We start from the raw sequence: 23,819 nt of genomic DNA, 5'->3' as shown, positions 1-23,819 counted from the left end.
ACAGCCATCACAATTTACCGTGGGCGAAGTTACGAAAGTCTTCCGCGGCGCCAAATCATCCAAGGCATTGGGCCCCGACGAATTCTCTACACTGATGCTGAAGAATGTGTTTTTACCTGCAGTTGGGTACCCTACTACTGTCCTCAACCTATCATTGAACGCTCTTAAAATTCCCCATGCCTGGAAAGTGGGCAGAGTGATCCCGCTACTGAAGCCTGGAAACGACCCTGGAGTCGTACAGACCGATGTCCTTCTCTCACCGATAGCAAAGACGCTTGAGGCAGTACTCCTTCCCAGCCTCGTAGGAGGATTTTCATTCGCCGAGTATCAACATGGATTTCGAAGACTGCAGAGCACAACAACTGCTTTGCATGCCATCACCGCACCCATTTGCCGTGGCTTCAATCAGCCCATGCAATGTGAGAGGATGCTTCTCGTGGCACTGGACGTATCGAAGGCATTCGACACGGTCAGTCATGCCAAATTATTTGAGGACATCGCCAACACCTCCCTCAAGCTAGGCCTAAAACGCTGAGTCGCGAGTAATATGTGTGGTCGCCTGTCATTTGTGGGATTTAGGGATAGGAAATGGAATCACTGTAGAGTGAAACAGGGTGTTCCCCAAGGGGGGTGATATCTGCGGCACTGTTTAACATCTACCTATCCTCCACTCCACCCCCTCCAAACGGCATACAGGTCATATCATATGCGGAGGACTGTACGATCATGTCTTCAGGCTCCCCCACCCATTGTTGACATCTGCGATAGGTTGAACATCTACCTCAACGAACTTGTATCATATGTCACTGCAAGAAATCTGAAGATATCTGCCCCAAAAATCTTCAGCCACATTGTTCAGTACAAGCATGCGTGAAATGAATACCGAGCTAACTGTGATGGTGGATGGGGAAATGATTCCGATCATCAAGTGTCACAAAATACTTGGCGTCACATTTGATAGCTCTTAGGCATTTTCAATTTGCAAAGTAGAAACAAGGTCCTCAAGTCAATTGCCGGCAGTGTTTGGGGTGCAGACAAGAAACCTTGTTGACCACGTACAAAGCAATTGGCCGGTACGTGGTAAGTTATGCAGCGCCAGTGTGGTCTCGTCAGCTTTGTGACACGCAGTGACTAGTATTCAAATCTGTTAGAATGCCGCCCTCCGAACTGTGACGGCTGTCTCCTCAGTTCTCATGTGGACCACCTCTATCAGGAGGCAAAGATCCTACCAGTGGGAAGACATAACTACATGCTGTCTAAGCAATACCTTTTGGAATGTTATCGCAGAGATCAACCAAATCATCATCTTATGGATAGATATCCACCGCCTAGAAGCCTTAAGGTAGGTCTACATGATCTAGAGCGTGAGGTTAAGCACTACAAGAGATAACCTCTAGAACAAGCAGCATATCAAGCGGGTCTATGCAACATTCATGCAGGCACGGAAGCAGATGCGGTAAATAGCTACCGAATGAATGTAGTCCTTGGAGAACGACCGCCTCCCATTGCACCTGAAAAAATTGACCTCCCCCGGCAAACCAGAGTTGTTCTGGCTCAATTACGTTCCAGCAGATGCAGTCGCCTCAACTCCTACAGAGCAAGGATTGATGCCGCCGTGCAAGATGTATGTCCTGATTGTAACCAGGCACCACACGATACAAATCACCTGTTTAACTGCCCAGCTAGACCCAATCGACTCCGACCCAGATCCATGTGGGTGCAGTCCATCTGAGTTCCTGGATCTTGACACTCAACAGAATCAAGCAGACGAAATATAAAACGGAACAAACTGCTACAACAACAACAATATTGAGGCTTGTAAGGGCTCAAAAAGTCAAATCGGGAGATCGGTCCATATGGGAGCTATATCAGGCACAGTTGTTGGAAGTCTCGACGGAATACCACATGCAAAACTTCAGCCAAATCGGATAAAAATTTCGGCTTGACAACGTTGCCAATCACCACCCAGAATCAACCATAAATGCTCATAAGTCTACAACAGCACTGATGTAAACGAAATGTTCGCAACTATTCACAGCCGTTCACATTTTGACAACGTCTTGTGCACGAGTTTTTTCTTAGAGATTGCAAAAAGTTTTGTGTGACACTCAGATTTATCCCGTGGTTGTGTTTGTCCCTCTTCCGGTGTATACAATGTATACCATACATGTTTGTCTAGTGTCCACGTATACAGGGTGGCTGATGAAAGCCGCTACCAAAAAAAAATGTAATAACTTTTTTTCTATTTAATAATAATAATTTAATAATTAATTTAATTAATTAATTAATTAATTTAATTAATAATAATTTAATAATTAATTTAATAATTTAATTTAACATGAATAAAAGAAAAATGTATTCCATACACCGAAAAAAAAATGTAGCAATATTCATCATTGTAGCAATATTCATCAGCCACCCTGTATATCGTTCCATCACGCTTCTTGACAAGTAAAAGCGTGCTAGATTCGGCCGGGCCAAATCTTATATACCCTCCACCATGGATCGCATTTGTCAAGTTCTTTACCCGATATCTCTTTATAGGCAAACAAGTGATAGTGGATAAGAATTGCAATGCAATTGGAGCTATACCATGTTACGAATCGATCGGGGCCACACTTGGTTTGGCTATTGGAGACTGAAGTAGAAGTCATTGTGCAAAATTTCTGCCAAATAGGATAAGAATTGTGCTCTCTAGAGGCTCAAGAATTTAAGCTCCAGGATCAGTTTATATGGGAGCTGTTTCAGGTTATTGACCGATTTGAACCATACATGGCAAATTTGTTGGAAGTTAAAACAGATTACTTGAAACAAAATTTCAGCACAATATATTCTTCCATTATTTTAAATCAAATGAAAATCTGTTACGATTTAGATAAAGCTCCCATATTTATTTTCGTCCGATTTTGGCTAATACTGAAATAATTTTGTGATTTGTAATTTGATCCACATAAAATTTGCCACAAAGGTATCTATAATGACTCTTCTGATCACTGGTAAATTTCGTAGAACTCCGTTTAGATGTAGACATAGCTCCCATATATTTATATGTATGTTCCAAATATTGCTTTTAAGGCATTTACAAACGTCTTAATAAACCTAAATAAAATGTTGCACATCAAAAGGGTGATTTTTTAAGAGCTTTAGGAAGGGTTTTCAAAAAAAAAAAATTCATGAAATACCGAAAAATTTACGAAATGTTATATGAATCGAAAGTACCGTCCATAAAATATAATGCTTGACGATTACTTACTTTACTTTAAATGGCTATGACAGAATGACTTTCCAAGCGCCTCGATCTTCATCGCTCATTCTAAAATCTCCGACAATTTGTTTCAAGATGTCTTCCACCACTTCCATCGGGCTTTTGGTCTTCTCGGTTTACGTGTGCCACCGTGATTGCCTTCAAAAACTTCCTTGCTGGAGCTTCTTCATCCATTCAACAACAACATCCATTCATCCATTGACAACATGACCTAGCCAAAGAAGCCGTTGTATTTTGATGTGTGTAACTATGCTATCGTCGCGACGCAGCTAATACAGCGCGTGGTTCATACGACGCCTATATTCTCCATTAATTTTACGAAGAATCTTTCTCTCAAATAATCCAAGCGCTGCCTCATCTGCTTTCACAAGCACCCATGCCTCAGAACTATTTAACAACACGGGTGGTATCAGTGTCTTGTATAGTGTCATCTCTGTCTGTCGAGAGGTAAACTGCTTTCTTAGTCCAAAGTAGCATTTGTTTGCCAGTACTATTCGTCCCTTTATCTACGGTGGTGCCGAGGTAGATAAAGTTACCGACTGTCTCAAAGTTGTGGTTCCTAACATTCTCCATTTTCTTTATCTGCTCGGTTTTACAAAGCGTTTTGGGAGTTGAAACCATCCATTTCGTCTTATCTCCATTTACTGCCAGACCCATTTCCACTGACTCTCTTTGGATTCTTTCAAAGGCAGCTGTTACTACTTCCGGTGACCGAAGTTCAGCCGTTTTTGAGTCTATAAGGAACACACAAACAAACAAACACATACTGATTTTTATATCCACCACCGTAGGATAGGGGGTATATTCATTTAGTCATTCCGTTCGCAACACATCGAAATATCAATTTCCCACCCACAAAATATATAAATTTCGGACCGTCGTAAGAATCTAAGACGATTTAACGATGTCCGTGTGTGTGTCTGTCCGTCTGTTGTAATCACTTTAGAGCCTTCAAACATTGAGATATTGAGTTGAAATTTAGCACAGATACTTGTTTTTAATGCACGCTGGTTAAGTTCTTGATCGGACAAAATCGGACCATATTTGGATGTAGCTGCTATATAGACCGATTTTCCGATAAAGGGATTTTTTTTTTTGTTTAAATTTTAAGCAGTGAGTAGTTTAAGGCTTCCCGACAATTGACTCAAATATGGTTTGTATCGGACAATATTTAGATAAAGCTTCCATACAAAGCGATCTGCCGATAAAGGGTCTGATGCCCACAAAAGCTTTATTTTTTATCCGATTTCCCGAAATTTGAAATAAAAAATTCAACAGTGACTTATATTTATTAGACCACTCAATATCACTGCCGAATTTGGGTGCATAAGTTATCCAATTTTAACCAGATTGTGGCGAAAGGGGTTTTACATATACACCCGAGGTGGTGGGTATCCAAAGTTCGGAACTTAATGCCTTTTTATACACACCACCGAAGGATGGGGGTATATTCATTTTGTCATTCCATTTGCAACACATCGAAGTATCCATTTCCGACCCTATAAAGTATATATATTCTTGATCAGCGTAAAAATCTAAGACGATCTAGACATGTCCGTCCGTCTGTCCGTCTGTCTGTTGAAATCACGCTACAGCCTTTAAAAATAGAGATATTGAGCTCAAATTTTGCACAGATTCTTTTTTTGTCCATAAGCAGGTTAAGTTCGAAGATGGGCAATATCGGACTATATCTTAATATAGCCCCCATATAGACCGATCCTCCGATTAAGGGTCTAAGGCCCATAAAAGCCACATTTATAATCCGATTTCGCTGAAATTTGCGACAGTGAGTTTCGTTAGGCCATTCGACATCCTTCGTTAATTTGGAAAAGATCAGTTCAGATTTGGATATAGCTGCCATATAGACCGATCCTCCGATTTAGGGTCTTAGGCCCACAAAAGCCATATTTATTATCCAATTTTGATGAAATTCGGGACAGTGAATTGTGTTAAGCCCATCGACACCCTTCGTCAATTTGGCTCTGATGGGTTCAGATTTGGATATAGCTGCCATATAGACCGATCCTCCGATTTAGGGTCTTAGGCCCACAAAAGCCATATTTAATATCCGATTTTGCTGAAATTTGGGACAGGGACTTGTGTTGGGCTCTTCGACTTCCTTCGTTAATTTTGCCTAGATCGGTTCAGATTTGGATATAGCTGCCATATAGACCGATCCTCCGATTTCGGGTCTTAGGCCCACAAAAGCCATATTTATTATCTGATTTTGATGAAATTCGAGACAGTGAATTGTGTTAGGCCCTTCGACATCTTCGTCAATTTGGCTCAGATCGGTCCAGATTTGGATGTAGCCGCCATTCAGGCCGATCCTCCGATTTAGGGTCTTAAGCCCATAAAAGCCATATTTATTATCCGATTTTGCTGAAGTTTGGGACAGGGAGTTATCTTAGGCCCTTCGACATCTGTCTTCAATTTGGCCCAGATCGGTTCAGATTTGGATATAGCTGCTATATAGACCGATTTCCTGATTTAAGGTTTTGGGCCCATAAAATGCTCATTTATTGTCCGATGTCGCCGAAATTCGGGACAGTGAGTTTAATTAAGCCCCTAGACATACTTTTGCAATATCGCACAGATCAGTCTAGATTTGGATATAGCTGTCATATAGACCGATTTCAAGGTTTTAGGTTTTGGGGCCATAAAAGACGCATTTATTGTCTGATGTCGCTGAAATTTGAGACAGTGAGTTTAGTTAGACTCTTCGACGTCCTTCTTCAATTTTGCCCAGATCGGTCCAGATTTGAATATAGCTGCCATATACCGATCTCTGGATTTAAGGTTTAGGGCCCATAAAAGAGGCATTTATTGTCCGATTTCGCCGAAATTTGGGACAGTGCTTAGTGTTAGGCTCTTCGACATGTTTATGCAACTTGGCCCAAATCGGTCCAAATTTGGATATAGCTGCCATGTAGACCGACATCTTGATTTAAAGTCTTGGCCCCATAAAATTCGCATTTATAAACCGATATTACTGAAATTTGACAAAATCTTATGTTAGGCTTTTCGACATCCGTGTCGTATATAGTTCAGATCGGATTATTTTTAGATATATATACTGTACTTATTAGTATTTGGTCCAAATCGGAACATATTTTAATATAACTGATAGGGGATATGTCCATTTTGGGCACAATTTTGGAGTCGATCGACCACACGGGAACTGACCAAAATTTTGAAATAAATTTCATATTCTACTCCTAAAAACCTTTCGTTTGGGGCATCTTTGTGGGGTGGAGCGACCCGTCTGGGTCGTATTCTAATCTCGAGTGCCTTTCGCTTGAACCCACATTGTACCGATCTGCTCGCATGTCAGATTAGGGGTGGTTTTCAGGTCGGGCGGACCCTAAATGTTTATTTAAGTTTCGTATTCTACAATACTTTCAAGTATCGGTCCGACTCCTGGGGTCAAATATTTATATTGATTTCGTACTCTACTTTTTATACATCTTCCATTTGATCAATCAGTGAAAATATCCGTTTGGGTGGGTTTTGGGATAGGGTGGTTATCCTCCACTGTTATTTGGCCCCAAAGTTTTGTACCAATTTCATGTTTATGAGTTACCAAATTTAAATCGATATTTGTAAAGGGTGATTTTTTTGAGGTTAGGATTTTCATGCATTAGTATTTGACAGATCACGTGGGATTTCAGACATGGTGTCAAAGAGAAAGATGCTCAGTATGCTTTCACATTTCATCATGAATAGACTTACTAACGAGCAACGCTTGCAAATCATTGAATTTTATTACCAAAATCAGTGTTCGGTTCGAAATGTGTTCATTCACCGTAACGTTGCGTCCAACAGCATCTTTGAAAAAATACGGTCCAATGATTCCACCAGCGTACAAACCACACCAAACAGTGCATTTTTCGGGATGCATGGGCAGTTCTTGAACGGCTTCTGGTTGCTCTTCACTCCAAATGCGGCAATTTTGCTTATTTACGTAGCCATTCAACCAGAAATGAGCCTCATCGCTGAACAAAATTTGTCAAAATTTTAACACATTTCGAACCGTACACTGATTTTGGTAATAAAATTCAATGATTTGCAAGCGTTGCTCGTTAGTAAGTCTATTCATGATGAAATGTGAAAGCATACTGAGCATCTTTCTCTTTGACACCATGTCTGAAATCCCACGTGATCTGTCAAATATTAATGCATGAAAATCCTAACCTCAAAAAAATCACCCTTTATATTCATTGCCCAAAATTCCTAAAGTGCATCATCGCTTTGTGCCAGGAGTATTAAAATATAAAAGCTTACATCGATCTATAAACTTTGTACATATGGCCAACATTCTCCAGAGGGTTTACTAAAATTCCTCTCTTCTATGTGATGCCCTTCAATGAAATATTCAGCATTATAAAGTAAAGAACAAATGTATTTTAATTTTATTTTATTTGCTCTGCATACCTTGAGCACTGCATCTATCTCCTGGCAACATTTGTTAATAAAATTTGTGATTTATTTTCTTTGCAGATGCTCTTTCGAATATCGATATAAAGTATGTAAGTACACAGTCCTTCTTCAGCCCACTACATACGTACGTAATAGGGCCACACATTCAGGCAAACAAAAATTATAGTCATCAAATATTTATTTGCAGAAAGTATCTTTAGACCAACATAAGGACATAAATATAAATATTTTCCATGGCATTAGCATAAATTTTTTATTCCGCAATATCATAACGAAATGACACAAACCGGATGAGAATATTTGCTTAATATTTATGCAGACAGGCAGGCACAAGGTCTCCGGAGAAATTCCTTTCTAAGAAATTATACGCAACGATCAAATATTTGCTATACACTTACAATGAGGCCGAATTTAATTCCAATGGGCAGTCAAAGGAGATTATAAATATAAATGAGTTACACTTGGTGTGGTACGAGTACATGCCAGTAACTTGGCCCATGAGAGTTAAATAGAAAAATTATTAAAATTTAATCGCTTCAGGAAAAGTTAAAATTGCATCAAGCATAAAATCGACCACAAATGGACTTCCACTGATGAAGCAAACAAGATCATACAAATAATGAAATGCTACGAGTAATAAAAATAAGCAACAAAATATAAGAACAAGCAAAAAGGCGTTAACTTCGGCCGGGCCGAACTTTGGATACCCACCACCTTGGGTATATATGTTAACCACCTTTCGTCAAAATCCGGTGAAAAATGCATACCTTATGCCCCATAGCAGCTATATCGAAATATGTTCCGACTTGGCCAAATGCTAATAAGTACAAGTCATTGTTCAATTGTGTATAACAAAATATTGGTCTTTTTAGTAGCTATATTTAAAAATAAATTGATATGAACCATATATAACACAGATGTCGAAAAGCCTAACATAAGTCACAGTGTCAAATCTCAGTGAAATCGAATTATAAATGCGCCTTTTAAGTGGCCAAGACTTTAAATTGAGATATCAGTCTATATGGCAGCTATATTCAAATCTGAACCGATCTGAGTCAAATTGAAGAAGGATATCAAAGGGCCTAACACAACTCACTGACCCAAATTTCGACGACATCGGACTATAAATGCGCTTTTTAGGGCCCCAAAACATAAAACCGAGAGATCGGTCTATATGGCGGCTATATCCAAATCTGTATCGATCTGTGTCATATTGCAGAAGTATGTCAAGGGGCTTAACCTAACTCACTGTCCCCAATTTCGGCGGCATCGGAAAATAAATGCGCCTTTTAAGGGCCAAAAACTTTAAATCGATTGATCGGTCTAATGGCAGCTATATCCAAATTTGGACCGATCTGGGCCAAATTGACGAAGGATGTCGAAGGGCCTAACACAACTCACTGTCCCAAATTTCCGATAATAAATGCAGCTTTTATGGGCCTAAGCACCTAAATCGGCGAATCGGTATATATGGCAGCTATAACCAAATGTGGACCGATCCTGGCCAAATTAATAAAGGATGTCGAAGAACCTGATACAACTTAATGTACAAAATTTCAGCAAAATCGTATAATAAATGTGGCTTTTATTGGCCTTATACCCTAAATCGGCGGATCGGTATATAGGGACTATATCAAGATAAAGTCCGATATAGCCCATCTTCGAACTTAACCTCCTTATGGACAAAAAAGAATCTGTGCAATGTTTCAGCTTAATATCTCTATTTTTAAAGACTGTAGCGTGATTTCGACAGACAGGCGGACGGAGATGGCTAGATCGTCTTAGATTTTTACGCTGATCAAGAATATATTGTATATACTTTATAGGGTCGTAAATGGATATTTCGATGTGTTGCAAACGGAATGACAAAGTGAATATATCCCCATCCTTCGGTGGTGGGTATAAAAATAAGGAAAAGCAAAAGATAGACAGAGCTGGCTATGGAAGCTATGTCTGAATCCCATCAGAATTTGGTTTTGCATGTCTATCGAAATATCGAAAAGAACCTCTTACAAGACGTTATATATTCTCAGCGCATTTTGATGAATTTTTTATACCCACCACCATAAACTTATCTAGTCATTCTATTTGTAACACATCCAAGTATTGATCTAAGACCATATCTTCTTATATATAAAGATCAATTTGTGTTTGTTTGTAGGTTTGTTTGTTTGTTTGTGTGTTCCTTATAGACTCAGAAACGGCTGAACTGATTTTCTTGAAATTTTCACAGATGTTGCACATTGACCCCGTGGTGAAAATAAGATACTAAATTTTTGATATCTGAAGGGGGGCGGATCCTCCCCCTTACCCTAATTTTCAGAAACGCCAGATCTCGGAGATGGGTGGTGCGATTTAAGCGAAATTTTGTGTGCTCTCATATAGTACCCTAAAAATAAAAATTTGGTTTCCAAATTTCGGATGAGGTATCTAGGGGGGCCGCCCCACCCTCAAACCTACCAAACATATGTTTAGACCAATCATGACAATATGGGACTCAAATGAAAGGTATTTAAGATAAGAAAACGTATCTGATATCCAATTGTCGGACCAAGTGTTAGGGGACGACCCCAACCCCCAAAACACCACTAAATCGGACATATTTACCGACCATGGCAATATTGGACACAAATGAAAAGTATTTGCGAGTAGAATACGAATCTAATATCCAAATGTGGGACCACGTTACTGGGGGGCCGCCTCTCCCCAAAACACCCCCCAAATATGACTTATTTAACGACCATGGGAATATGAGGCTTAAATAAAATGTATTTGAGTGTAGAATTAGAATCTGATATCCAAATATGGGACCAAGCGTTTTTTGGGGGCCGCCTCTCCAAAATCTTCCCCCCAAATTGGACAAATTTACGACCATAGCAATATGGGGCTTAAATGAAAGGTCTTTGGGAGTAAAGCACGAACCCGATATCAATATTCGGGAAAAGTGTCTACGAGACCACCCCACCCCCACAACACCACCCAAATGGTAATTATTTTCTGACTATTGCAATGTGAGGCTCAAACAAGAGGGTTTTTAAGTAGAACACGAATCCGATATATATTTTCAAGGCCAAGTCACTGAGTGGCCGCCCATCCCCCAAAACACACCCCAAGCCGGTCATGTTTGCCGACTATGGAAATTTGGGAGTAGACCAACTGCCTAGGGGACGTCCCACCACTATAACAACCCCAAATAGGACGAATTTGTTCATCAAGACAATTTTGGTCGTAAAGAGAGTGGAACTAAATATTTATAGTTTTTAGGGCCAATACCCCAAACCGGACATATTTGCTGACTATCGCAATGAGGAGTTTAAATGAGATTAGAAAACGAATTTGGTATCCAGTTTTGAGGCCAATTGGGTAATATGGGGTTAAAATGAACGATATATAGATATTTGAGAATGGGGTACGTTGCTGATATATTTTCCGAGGTTAGTGTTTGAGGGACCACCCCAATCCCCAAAACACCCCTAAATCGGGCATATTTACCGACCATGTCCATGTGGAGATTAAATGAAATGTATTGAGGGGTAGAGCAAGAATTGATACCCACTTTTGGGACCAATTTTATGGGGGCCTACCCATTTCGCAAAATACCCCACAAACAGCAATTTTTTAGAGACCATCGCAATATGGGGCTGAAATAAAGGCATTTGGGAGTAGAATACGAATTTGATATCAAAATTTAGGACCATGTATTTAGGGCATCACCCCTTCCCCAACACACCCCGAAAAGGGTAAAAATTTTTCGACCATGCCAATATGTGGTATTCAAGATTCGAAAACTAATTTGATAACCTATTTTGGGCCATATGTTTGGGGGACGCCTCATCGTGTAAACTCCCCTAAACCAATGGCAATATGGGGTTTAAATAAATGATTTTTGAAAGAAGAGCACGAAAGAAAGAAAGAAAAGGACCACCTAACCCCCGAAAACACCTCTAAATCAGATATCGTGAGAGTAGCGGGCTGAACTAAAGTATTTTAAGAATGGAGTACACCTTGCTTCCAAACTTAAATTCGTAGACCAATATAGATCATATGGGATTCGGACAAAGGCACTTATATTGTTAAATTGTAAGTCAAGCGATATACTATTTTCGTAGCATGGTAATTCACTAAAAGCTCTTTAATTGTCAAAAATAAATATTCCAAGGAAACTTTTGCTCCATATAAAGTAAAAGAAGGCGCAGCGGAGCGGCCCAGGTCCAGCTAATCAGTGTATAAAAATATATAGCCCCTATATAAGCCGATCCCCGGATTTGATTTCTTGAGCCCCAAGAAGCCTCAATTTTCATCCGATTTGCCTGAAATTTGGAAGAAAGACTTGAGTAATGACTTCCAACATCTATGCTAGGTTTTATCCGAACCGGTCAATATGGTGACATAGGCCCCCCTAATACCGATATCCCGATATGACTTCTTGAGACAAAAACCAGCAAGGAAGGCATTGTTTAATACCTTACACCTGCCCTTTAAGTAAAATGTTGAAGCTATATCCAATTCAGAACCAATTTTGATGGACCTCGGCGGATGTTTTCAGATGGGGTTTTAATTATTCCATACCAAATTTCGAGTTCAAACTGTAATAAAAACGTTTGACAAATGTCATCGCAAATTACCCAAAAATGGACGAACATATATATGGGAGCTATATCTAAATCTGAACCGATTTCGAACAAACTTCTCAGATATTGCGTTGGCCGTCGAGGAAAGCGTTATGCGAAATTTTGGCAAGATGAGTCAATAAATGCGCTTGCTGTGACTCTAGAAGCTAAAATCGGGCGATAAAAATATATGAGAGCTATATCTAAATCGGAGGCCACCGTAGCGCAGAGGTTAGTATGTCCGCCTACAACGCTGAACGCCTGGGTTCGAATCCTGGTGAGACCATCAGAAACAATTTTCAGCGGTGGTTTTCCCCTCCTAACGCTGGCAAAATTTGTAAGGTACTATGCCATGTAAAACTTCTCTCCAAAGAAGTGTCGCACTGCGGCACGCCATTCGGACTCGGCTGTAAAAAGGAGGCCCCTTATCATTGAGCTTAAAAACTTGAATCGGACTGCTCTCATTGATATGTAAGAAGTTTGCCCCTGTTCGTTAGTGGAATGTTAATGGGCAAAATTTGCCCATGAAATTCGTAATAGAACACCGCATGCAAAATTTCAGCTAAATCGGACCAAAATAGCGGTTTGTAAGGACTCAAGAAGTCAAATCGGGAGATCGGTTTATATGGGAGCTATATAAAGTTATACACAAATTCCAACCGTACTTGGCACAGTTTTTGAAAGTCACAGCCTTGTTAGGGCTCAAGAAGTCAAATCTTGAGATCGGTTTATGTGGTAGTTATATCAGATTATACTCCGATGCGGACCGTACTTGACACAATTGTTGGAAGACATAACAGATCACTGCATGTAAAATTTCAGTCAAACCGGACAAAAATTGTGGCTTGTAAGTACTCAAGAAATTAAATCGGGATACCCGTTTATATGGGGGTTATATCAGGTAGACCGATTCAGACTGTACTTGGCACAGTTGTTGGAAGTCGTAACATAACATCACATGCGAAACTTTAGCCAAATCGGATTAAAATTGTGCTCCACTCAGCGAGTCTGTTTAAACCGTTGAGTGGAGCGGACGTTTTGTCATTTCGCTCCGCAAGAATTTTCCTGTAACTCTAGCTCATTATTTTTGGAAGAAAAATTTAAGTCACCCAAGCATAGCTTCGATATAGGTATCCATTAGGCGGTTGATGATCTGCGTCTGTTTTCTGTGGAGCGACAGATCTAGAGCCCGGAAGTAGGCTTAGAATAGACTCCAATGACCCAACAGCTGCGGTGGTGGTATCAGGCCGTAGCATGTCGTCTGTTTCTAAAACCTCCACAGGTGGAGCGGCTGCTCCAGGCTCCACCAGTCGACAGACGACAGGTCAGCAGAGGCTTTTGATGAAGACACATGGTTCGAGTCTTAAGGATACGGCCGAACCTCTTCTTTCTTCGCATGCCTGTAATTTGACTAGGCCATCGACCTTACCCCTTAAACTAACACGCTCTTTTTAGAGGTTGGAAAAATAGAAGGCGCATCGCTCTAGGGTTTTTTGAGAGACTTGGTGCGAATGATCCTAAGACTCTCACTAATAGGGAGGGTCTCCCTAAATTGGGCTCAGGGATTCGCTGCCAAGGCTACCCCAAAGACTACACGTCTAGATTTGGAAACTGGACTGCAGTCAGCCAAAAAGCTGCGGTCACCCGGGAGGCATCCCATGACTAAAAGAACTCGGGCGAACAATGGTAAGATGGGTCCAAGAACCTTTGCTAATGTCGCTAGGGACAGTTTGGTGATGGCAGTTGTCGACAAGGCAGAAGAACTGGGCTGCATACCTAGGAATAATCGGAGTGGGATAGTCAATGGACTATCATCAGTACACTCCGATGTCCTTGCAGAAGCAGTTTGTGTTGATGTAGGCCGATAATGGCAAATTACCTTTGGGGATCAATGCACGATTGAAATGTATTGTTGTGCGCTAAAAAAGATTGGAGAGATCTGGCCAAGTGCAGCGCTAGATTTAATCAAGAAGGAAGATATTCCTTCTCGACCGATGGTGCATGCTTGGATACCAAGGATTCCCTTCGATCCTTAATCGATACTTGGAAGATTAAGGGAATCAAATCCCAATCTTTCGACCACCGACTGGAAGATTGGTAGTATTCGTACTAAACTCCGCCTGTCTCGCAGACCTCAACAAGTATGAAGGGGTTGTATCCTACGGATTCAACAAGTTGAAACTGAAGGTCTATAGAAGCGGGTTGGGGTTGGGGAATCAGGAGACGACTCAGCAGTTGTTGCTGAACACTTGCATGAGGAACTATCGACCACATCGCTTAAGTCTGGGGGATCGTAGGAGACTGAAAATCCCCCTGCCACAATCGAGATAGAAGGGGATGTAATCGAAACGGGACCCGACAAACCCTGTGTGGGTGGGTCATCCAGTTGGACTGGGCTCAAGGTGTGCGCCAGCGGGGAAGCACGGAACTCGAAAAGTACTTCGACAGCAGCAGCTAGTGAAGCATCTAAAGATAAAGAGTGGTTCCACAGTTTTCTCACCTGCCCCTGGATGCGTATAGAAGCTCATCATGACTCCTGGTGGAATCACAAGACGAGGCTAACACAACACTGATGGAAGTTCTGAATCCTGACTAAGAACCGGTTTCTACAGATATAACTCCGCCATTGTAAGGTTGTACCTAACGTACCAAATTTTTACCAAGTCAAACCGTGGGCTGTCCAGCAGACCACTGTAATCTACAGGCAGGGAATGACTAGCGGTTTCAACCCTTAACTTGGCGAATGGCTTCTTGCAGGTGTATACGACCAGTGTCAATTACAAGGCAAGCTTCTGCGAGATATTGAAAAGGAAGTGTTTACAATTTGAATAGAATCGAAAATCATCGAAATCATAAGTGATGTCACGCATCATTTCCTTGTCTTTGGATGCAGAATAAAAACAGTTTGCAAATCAGACCACAAATTCATCTTTAATTTAGAATCGGACTAGATTTATATATAGCTCCCATATATATCTTTCTTCCAATAAGGTCCTTTAAGGCTGTAGAAGGCCGAATTTTGGTGCGACCCTTAACAAATTTGGCACAAAGTATTTTTTGGACATCCTAATATGTGTGTAAAATTTCATTGAAATCGTGCATTTTTCGGGATGCATGGGCAGTTCTTGAACGGCTTCTGGTTGCTCTTCACTCCAAATGCGGCAATTTTGCTTATTTACGTAGCCATTCAACCAGAAATGAGCCTCATCGCTGAACGGTGAATGAACACATTTCGAACCGAACACTGATTTTGGTAATAAAATTCAATGATTTGCAAGCGTTGCTCGTTAGTAAGTCTATTCATGATGAAATGTCAAAGCATACTGAGCATCTTTCTCTTTGACACCATGTCTGAAATCCCACGTGACCACGTGATCTGTCAAATACTAATGCATGAAAATCCTAACCTCAAAAAAATCACCCTTTAGCTTCCATACATATCTTTCATCCGATATGCCCTCTTGAAGCTATAGGAGCCACAATTTCGGCCCGATCTTTATCAAATTTAGCACGAGATGTTTCGTGTGATGTCTTAATATATGTGCAAAATTTTATCAGAATCGGATCAGATATATATATAGCTCCCATATATATCTGTCATCCGATATGGCCTTTTAAGGCTGTAGAAGACACAATTTTGGTCCGATCTTTACCAATTTGTGACGTCCCAATATGTGTGCAAAATTTTATAAGAATCCGATCAGATCATATATATCTATCATATATATCTTTCATCCGATATGCCCTCTTAAAGCTGTAGTAGATACAATTTTGGTCCGATCTCTATAAAATTTTTCATGAGATGTTTTAATTGACATCCCAATACGTGTGCAATTTTCATCAAAATCGAATCAGATTTAGATAAAATTCCCATATATATATTTTATGCGTTTCGACTTTTAAGGCTGTAGAAGCCACAATTTTCGTACTATCGTAAGAAAATCCTACAAATTTCTATTCGATATTTCAATGGGTATGCAAAAATAAAGTCTGACTAGATTTGGATATAAGTGCTTTATGTTTAACGTATTATGTATACTCGTTGGTGAAGGGTATTATATAGTCTGCTCCGACCGACTTTTGCCTTTCCCTACTGGTTTAATTACAAATGTTGCATAATATCTCTACCTGTTCAAATGTTTACATCTTTGTGTACCACAGCACAAAATAAACTGACTGCTGTTAGGCTTTCATGGAACTTTCCACAACTTTGAACATAGCCCTTTCGAAATCACAAACTGAGTTTATTTGCTTATTATATAAAAAATATTCAGAATGGTCAAAAAACTTACGAATATGCAAAAGTCATAGATCACAACCTTTTAATTTCTCCTCTTAGGCTTTTGGGAAGTCAAATCACTTGACACACTTAATGTGAAATATCCTTGCACAAAAACCAAAATTGCACACATTATGAAGTTTCTATAGCATTTGCCACATCCGTCATATGCATCTAGCATCAGTAGGATGTCAAGGGCATTGCTTTGAGTAGAAATATCATAACCATAGTGTCTGCATGTGGGACGTTTTCACTGGCACGAACGAAAACATTCCATACCATGTGCTGTGTGCCTGCAAATGGAATCCTTTTGTTATCCTTTCGTGCTGTTGTCTGTCGACTTCCTTGATTCCATTTCATTGTATACATCCTTCGCTTTGTGTCAACAGCATACAGTCCGTTAGGCAAAGCAATCGTGAATATGATATGAATGGAATGAAAATATTCGCCAAACTAAAATCGTAAAACCTCGAAACTTCCTGTAAATTTGTTATAGACAATGAAGCTTTTAAAAAAGTTTTTTTTTCTCTGTTTTTATTCACTTTTATGAATTTGAAAACTAGGATAGCGTTTGGCATAAAAGAAGGAACGTCCGCATTTGTTATGTGTAAAAACAATGAATATATTACACTGATTATTGTGTACTGATGCTGTTCTACTTGCGGTTTGAAGTCCAATCAAGTGCTTAACTAATATTGTGGATATTTTAACTTGGGGCATTTGGCGGTAAGACAAGTACATACAAATAGTCTAACATTGGGGGATTTTAGAAGTGTGGTTTAGAAGCCCACAATCAAAATTCGACCCTATAAAGTATATATATTCTTGATCAGCGTAAAAATCTAAGACGATCTAGACATGTCCGTCTGTCTGTTGAAATCACGCTACAGCCTTTAAAAATAGAGATATTGAGCTGAAACTTTGCACAGATTCGTTTTTTGTCCATAAGCAGGTTAAGTTCGAAGATGGGCTATATCGGACTATATCTTGATATAGCCCCCATATAGACCGATCGGCCGATTTAGGGTCTTAGGCCCATAAAAGCCACATTTATTATCCGATTTTGCTGAAATTTGGGACAGTGAGTTGCGTTAGGCCCTTCAACATCCTCCGTGAATTTGGCTCAGATCGGTCCAGATTTGGATATAGCTGCCATATAGACCGATCATCCGATTTAGGGTCTAAGTCCCATAAAAGTCACATTTATTATCCGATCTTGCTGAAATTTGGGACAGTGAGTTGTGTTATGCCTTTCGACACCTTTCTTCAATTTGGCTCAGATCGGTTCAGATTTGGATATAGCTGCCATATAGACCGATTTCTTGATTTATGGTTTTCGGCCCATAAAATGCTTATATATTACCCGATGTCGCAAATATTTGGGACAGTAATTAAAGTTAAACCCCTTGACATCCTCCGTGAATTTGGCTCAGATCGGTCTAGATTTGGATATAGCTACCATATAGACCGATATGCCAATTAATGGTCTTAGGCCCATAAAAGCCACATTTATTATCCGATTTTGCTGAAATTTGGAACAGTGAGTTGTGTCAGGCCCTTCAACATCCTCCGTGCATTTGGCTCAGATCGGTCCAGATTTGGATATAGCTGCCATATAGACCGATCATTCGATTTAGGGTCTAAGTCCCATAAAAGCCACATTTATTATCCGATCTTGCTGAAATTTGGGACAGTGAGTTGTGTTATGCCTTTCGACACCTTTCTTCAATTTGGCTCAGATCGGTTCAGATTTGGATATAGCTGCCATATAGACCGATTTCTTGATTTATGGTTTTCGGCCCATAAAATGCTTATATATTATCCGATGTCCGATGGGACAGTAATTTAAGATAAACCCCTTGACATACTTCTGCAATATCGCACAGATCGGTTCAGATTTGGATATAGCTGCCATATTGACCAATATCTACGTTTTAGGTTTTGGGGCCATAAAAGACGCATTTATTGTCCGATGTCGCTGAAATTTGAGACAGTGAGTTTGGTTAGGCTCTTCGAAGTCCTTCTTCAATTTTGCCCAGATCGGTCGAGATTTGAATATAGCTGCCATATAGACCGATATCGCGATTTAAGGTCTTGGCCCCATAAAAGGCGCATTTATAATCCGATTCCACTGAAATTTGACACAGTGACTTATGTTAGGCTTTTCGACATCCGTGTCGTATATGGTTCAGATCGGTTTATTTTTAGATATAGCTAGTGTACTTTTAGTATTTGGTCCAAATCGGAACATATTTTGATATAACTGATATGGGACATAGGGTATGAAATTTCCACCGAATTTTGATGAAAGGTGGTTTACATATATTCCCGAGGTGGTGGGTATCCAAAGTTCGGCCCGGCCGAACTTAACGCCTTTTTACTTGTTTTATGAATGGTATGACGCGTTTCAACCTATTTGTAAAAGAGGCCATCGTTAGTTACCGTTTAGTGTGGAGGCTTTATACCTTGGCATTCTGTAAATATCTTACCTAACACCCAGCAAGTTCGACTGTTGGTAACACTAGTTTTCTCCTTGCTTTAAAAGTGTTCTGTTGTAGCTATGGATTTTCTTTTTCCAAACACCTACAATTGCTTCCCGGATATACAAATAGCATGTGCATTGCCTTAGAATCCGTCCTAAAAAAGAACAAGTAAGAGCGTGCTAAGATCGGCCAGGCCGAATTTTATATACCCTCCACCATTGATCGCATTTGTCGAGTTCTATGCGCGGTATCTCTTTTTAGACAAGCAAAGAATATTGAATAAGAACTGTTATGGTATTGGAGCTATGTCAAGTTATAGTTATAAGTTATAGTCCAATTCGGACCATAAACGAATGCTGAACATTGTAGAAATCATTGTGTAATATTTCAGTTCATTCGCATAAGAATTGCGTCTTGTAGGGGCTCAAGACACCAAATCGGGAGATAGGTTTATATGCGAGCTGTATCGAAATATTGATCGATTCAGACCATATTGAAAATGTATGCTGAAGGTCATGAGAGAAGCCGTTGTACAAAATTTCAGCCAAATCGGATGAGAATTGCGCCCTCTAGAGGTTCAAGAAGTCAAGATCCAAGATCAGTTTATACGGGAGCTATATCAGGTTCTATACCGACTTACGCCATACTTAGTACAGTTACTGGAAGTCATAACCAAACACCTCATGCAAAATCATTTCAGCTAAATCGGATGAGAACTGCGCGCTCTATTGGCTCAAGAAGTCAAGATTCAAGATCGGTTTATATGACAGCTATACCAGATAATGGACCTATTTAAATCATACTTAGCACAATTGTTGGAAGTGCTACCAAAACACTACGTGCAAAATTTCAGTTAAACCAGACGAGAATTGTGCCCTCTACAGGCTCAAGAAGTCAAGACCCAAGATCCGCTTATATGGCAGCTATATCAAAACATGGACTGATTAAAATTATACTTGGCATTGTAGTTGAAAGTACTACCAAAACACTGCTCAAAACAGGGACCGACTTGGTCCATTTACAATACCAACCGACCTACACTAGTAAAAAGTATTTGTGCAAAATTTCAAGCGGCTAGCCTTACTCCTTAGAAAGTTAGCGTGCTTTCGACAAACAGACAGCACGGACAGACGGACGGACGGACATGGCTAGATTGGCTTAAAATGACATGACGATCAAGAATATATATACTTTATGGGGTCTTAGACGCACATTTCGAGATGTTGCAAACAGAATGGCGAAATTAGTATACCCCCATCCTATGGTGGAGGGTATAAAAATTAGTTGCAGAATACCAAGGCTGATCTATGAACCATTTTTTCCTTAAAACACATTCTCGAACTATGTTATTTGCCTTATATCATATAGTGGTGAATGTTGCAATAATCCAATAGGGCCGACAACAAAATAATCCGTGCCAAATTTTGTGCAGATCGGATAAAACTATAGTTCTTACGACCATTAAATGCAAATCGGGCGATACCTATATATGGGAGCTGTATCCACATAGGAGCCGAATTTGATTAAATCTTGCAGATATTATCAGAAACATAAAAATCCTTGCAGATAGGTTGAAAATTTTAGTAACTACAGCCATTAAATCGAATCAGAAAGTGATTCTGAGAAGATCGATATACTTATCAACGGGTCTAGATCTTCTCCTTCTTAGTGTTGCAAACAAATGCACAAACTTATAATACTCTGTACCACATGGGTGGTGTAGGGTATAAAAAAATTGTGTTTGTTTGTCAGTTTGTTTATTTTTATACCCTCCACCATAAGATGGGGGGTATACTAATTTCGTCATTCTGTTTGTAACTACTCGAAATATTCGTCTGAGACCCCATAAAGTATATATATTCTTGATCGTCGTGAAATTTTATGTCGATCTAGCCATGTCCGTCCGTCTGTCCGTCCGTCCGTCCGTCCGTCCGTCCGTCCGTCCGTCCGTCCGTCCGTCCGTCCGTCCGTCCGTCCGTCCGTCCGTCCGTCCGTCTGTCTGTCGAAAGCACGCTAACTTCCGAAGGAGTAAAGCTAGCCTCTTGAAATTTTGCACAAATACTTCTTATTAGTGTAGGTCGGTTGGTACTGTAAATGGGCCATATCGGTCCATGTTTTGATATAGCTGCCATATAAACCGATCTTGGGCCTTGACTTCTTGAGCCTCTAGAGTGCGCAATTCTTATCCGATTGGAATGAAATTTTGCACGACGTGTTTTGTTATTATATGCAACAACTGTGCTGAGTATGGTTCAAATCGGTTCATAACTTAATATAGCTGCCATATAAACCGATCTTGGGTCTTGAGTTCTTGAGCCTCTAGAGTGCGTAATTCTTATCCGATTGGGACGAAATTTTGCACGAAGTGTTTTGTTATGATATCCAACAACTGTGCCAAGTATGGTTCAAATCGGCCCATAACCTGATATAGCTGCCATATAAACCGATCTTGGGTCTTGACTTCTTGAGCATCTAGCGTGCGCAATTCTTATCCGATCAGAATGAAATTTTGCACGACGTGTTCTGTTATTATATGCAACAACTGTGCTGAGTATGGTTTAAATCGGTTCATAACTTAATATAGCTGCCATATAAACCGATCTTGGGTCTTGAGTTCTTGAGGCTCTAGAGTGCGTAGTTCTTATCCGATTGGAATGAAGTTTTGCACGAAGTGTTTTGTTATGATATCCAACAACTGTACCAAGTATGGATCAAATCGGTTCATAACCTGATATAGCTGCCATATAAACCGATCTGGGGTCTTGACTTCTTGAGCCTCTAGAGTGCGCAATTCTTATCCGATTGGGATGAAATTTTGCACGACGTGTTTTGTTATGATATGCAACAACTGTGCCAAGTATGGTTCAAATCGGTTTATAACCTGATATAGCTGCCATATAAACCGATCTGGGGTCTTGACTTCTTGAGCCTCTAGAGTGCGCAATTCTTAACCGATTGGAATGAAATTTTGCACGACGTGTTTTGTTATGATATCCAACAACTGTGCCAAGTATGGTTTAAATCGGTCCATAACCTGATATAGCTGCCATATAAACCGATCTGGGATCTTGACTTTTTGAGCCTCTAGAGGTCGCAATTATTATCCGATTTGTCTGAAATTTTGTACGACGGATTCTCTCATGACCATCAACATATATGTTTATTATGGTCTGAATCGGTCTATAGCCCGATACAGCTCCCATATAAATCAATCTCTCTATTTTACTTCATGAGCCCCCAAAGGGCGCAATTCTTATTCGAATTGGCTGACATTTTACACAGGTCTCCAACTTATAATTTAATTGTGGTCCAAACCGGACCATATCTTGATATCGCTCTAATAGAAGAGCAAATCTTCTCTTATATCTTTTTTTTTTTTGCCCAAGAAGAGATGCCGGGAAAAGAACTCGACAAATGCGATCCATGGTGGAGGGTATATAAGATTCGGCCCGGCCGAACTTAGCACGCTTTTACTTGTTTTATTTTACTCATTTTTTATACCCTCCATCATAAAATGGGGGTATACTAATCTCGTCATTCGGTTTGCAACTCCTCGAAATATTCGACTAAGACCCCATAAAGTGTATATATTCTTGATCGTCGTGACATTTTATGTCCACCTAGCCCTGTCCGTCCGTCTGTCCGTCTGTCGCAAGCATGCTAACTTTTGAAGGAGTAAAGGTAGCCGCTAGAAATCTTGCACAAATACTTTCTATTACTGTAGGTCGGTTGGTATTGTAAATGGGCCATATCGGCCCATGTTTTGATATAGCTGCCATATAAACCGATCTTGGGTCTTGATTTCTTGAGCCTCTAGAAGGCGCAATTCTGATCCGATTTTATTGAAATTTTGCACGTAGTGTTCTGATATCACTTCCAATAACTACGCATAGTATAGTTTAAATCGGTCCATTTTTTGACATAGCTGCCGTATAAACCGATCTTGAATTTTGACTTCTTGAGCCAATTGTAGTCTGGTTTAACTGCAATTTTGCATGTGGTGTTTTGGTATCACTTCCAACAACTGTGCTAAGTATGATCTAAATCGGTTCATAACCTGATATAGGTGCCATGTAAACCGATCTGGGGTCTTGACTTCTTCAGCTTTTAGGGGGCACAATTATTCTCCGATTGGAAAGAAATTTTGCACCACGTGTTTGGCTATGACTTCCAACAATTGTGCTAAGTTAGGTTCAAATCGGTCAATAATCTGATACAGCTGTCAATTAAACCGATCTTGAATCTTAACTTCTTGAGCCACTAGAGGGCGCAATTCTCATCCGATTTGTTCGAAATTTTGCACGATATGTAACAACTGTGCCAAGTATGGTTAAAATCGGTCTATAACCTGATATAGCTGTCATATAAACCGATCTGGGGACTTGACTTCTTCAACTTCTAGAGGGCGCATTTCCTATCCGATTTGACTGAAATGTTGCACGACCTATTTTATTATGACTTTCAACAACTGTGCCAAATAAGTTTCAAGTCGGTTCATAACCAGATATAGCTGCCATATAAACCGATCTGCGATCTTGACTTCTTGAGCCTCTAGAGGTCTCAAATATTATCCGATTTGCGTAAAATTTCGTATGACGGCTCCTCTCTTGACCATCAAAATACGTGTTTATTATGGTCTGAATCGGTCTGTAGCCTGATACAGCTCTCATACAAATCGACCTCTCTATTTTACTTCCTGAGCCCCCGAAGGGCGCAATTCTTATTCGAATTGGCTGACACTT

General features: G+C 40.1%; 1 protein-coding gene across 1 annotated transcript in view; it reads left to right on the top strand.

Moving 5' to 3' along the window:
- Nucleotides 1-23,819, top strand: part of LOC106088346 (uncharacterized) — a 331,585-nt gene that overhangs the window by 117,615 nt on the left and 190,151 nt on the right. The window contains exon 2 of the mRNA XM_059361089.1: nt 7,766-7,794. The gene's annotated coding sequence lies outside the window, so the exon portion shown is untranslated. The remainder of the gene's footprint in view (nt 1-7,765; nt 7,795-23,819) is intronic.

This window comes from Stomoxys calcitrans, chromosome 1, assembly GCF_963082655.1.
Source record: "Stomoxys calcitrans chromosome 1, idStoCalc2.1, whole genome shotgun sequence".
In the NCBI taxonomy this organism is placed as follows: domain Eukaryota; kingdom Metazoa; phylum Arthropoda; class Insecta; order Diptera; family Muscidae; genus Stomoxys; species Stomoxys calcitrans.
The sequence above is the reverse complement of the archived record's forward strand: the minus strand, read 5'-3'. Positions and strand labels throughout refer to the sequence as shown.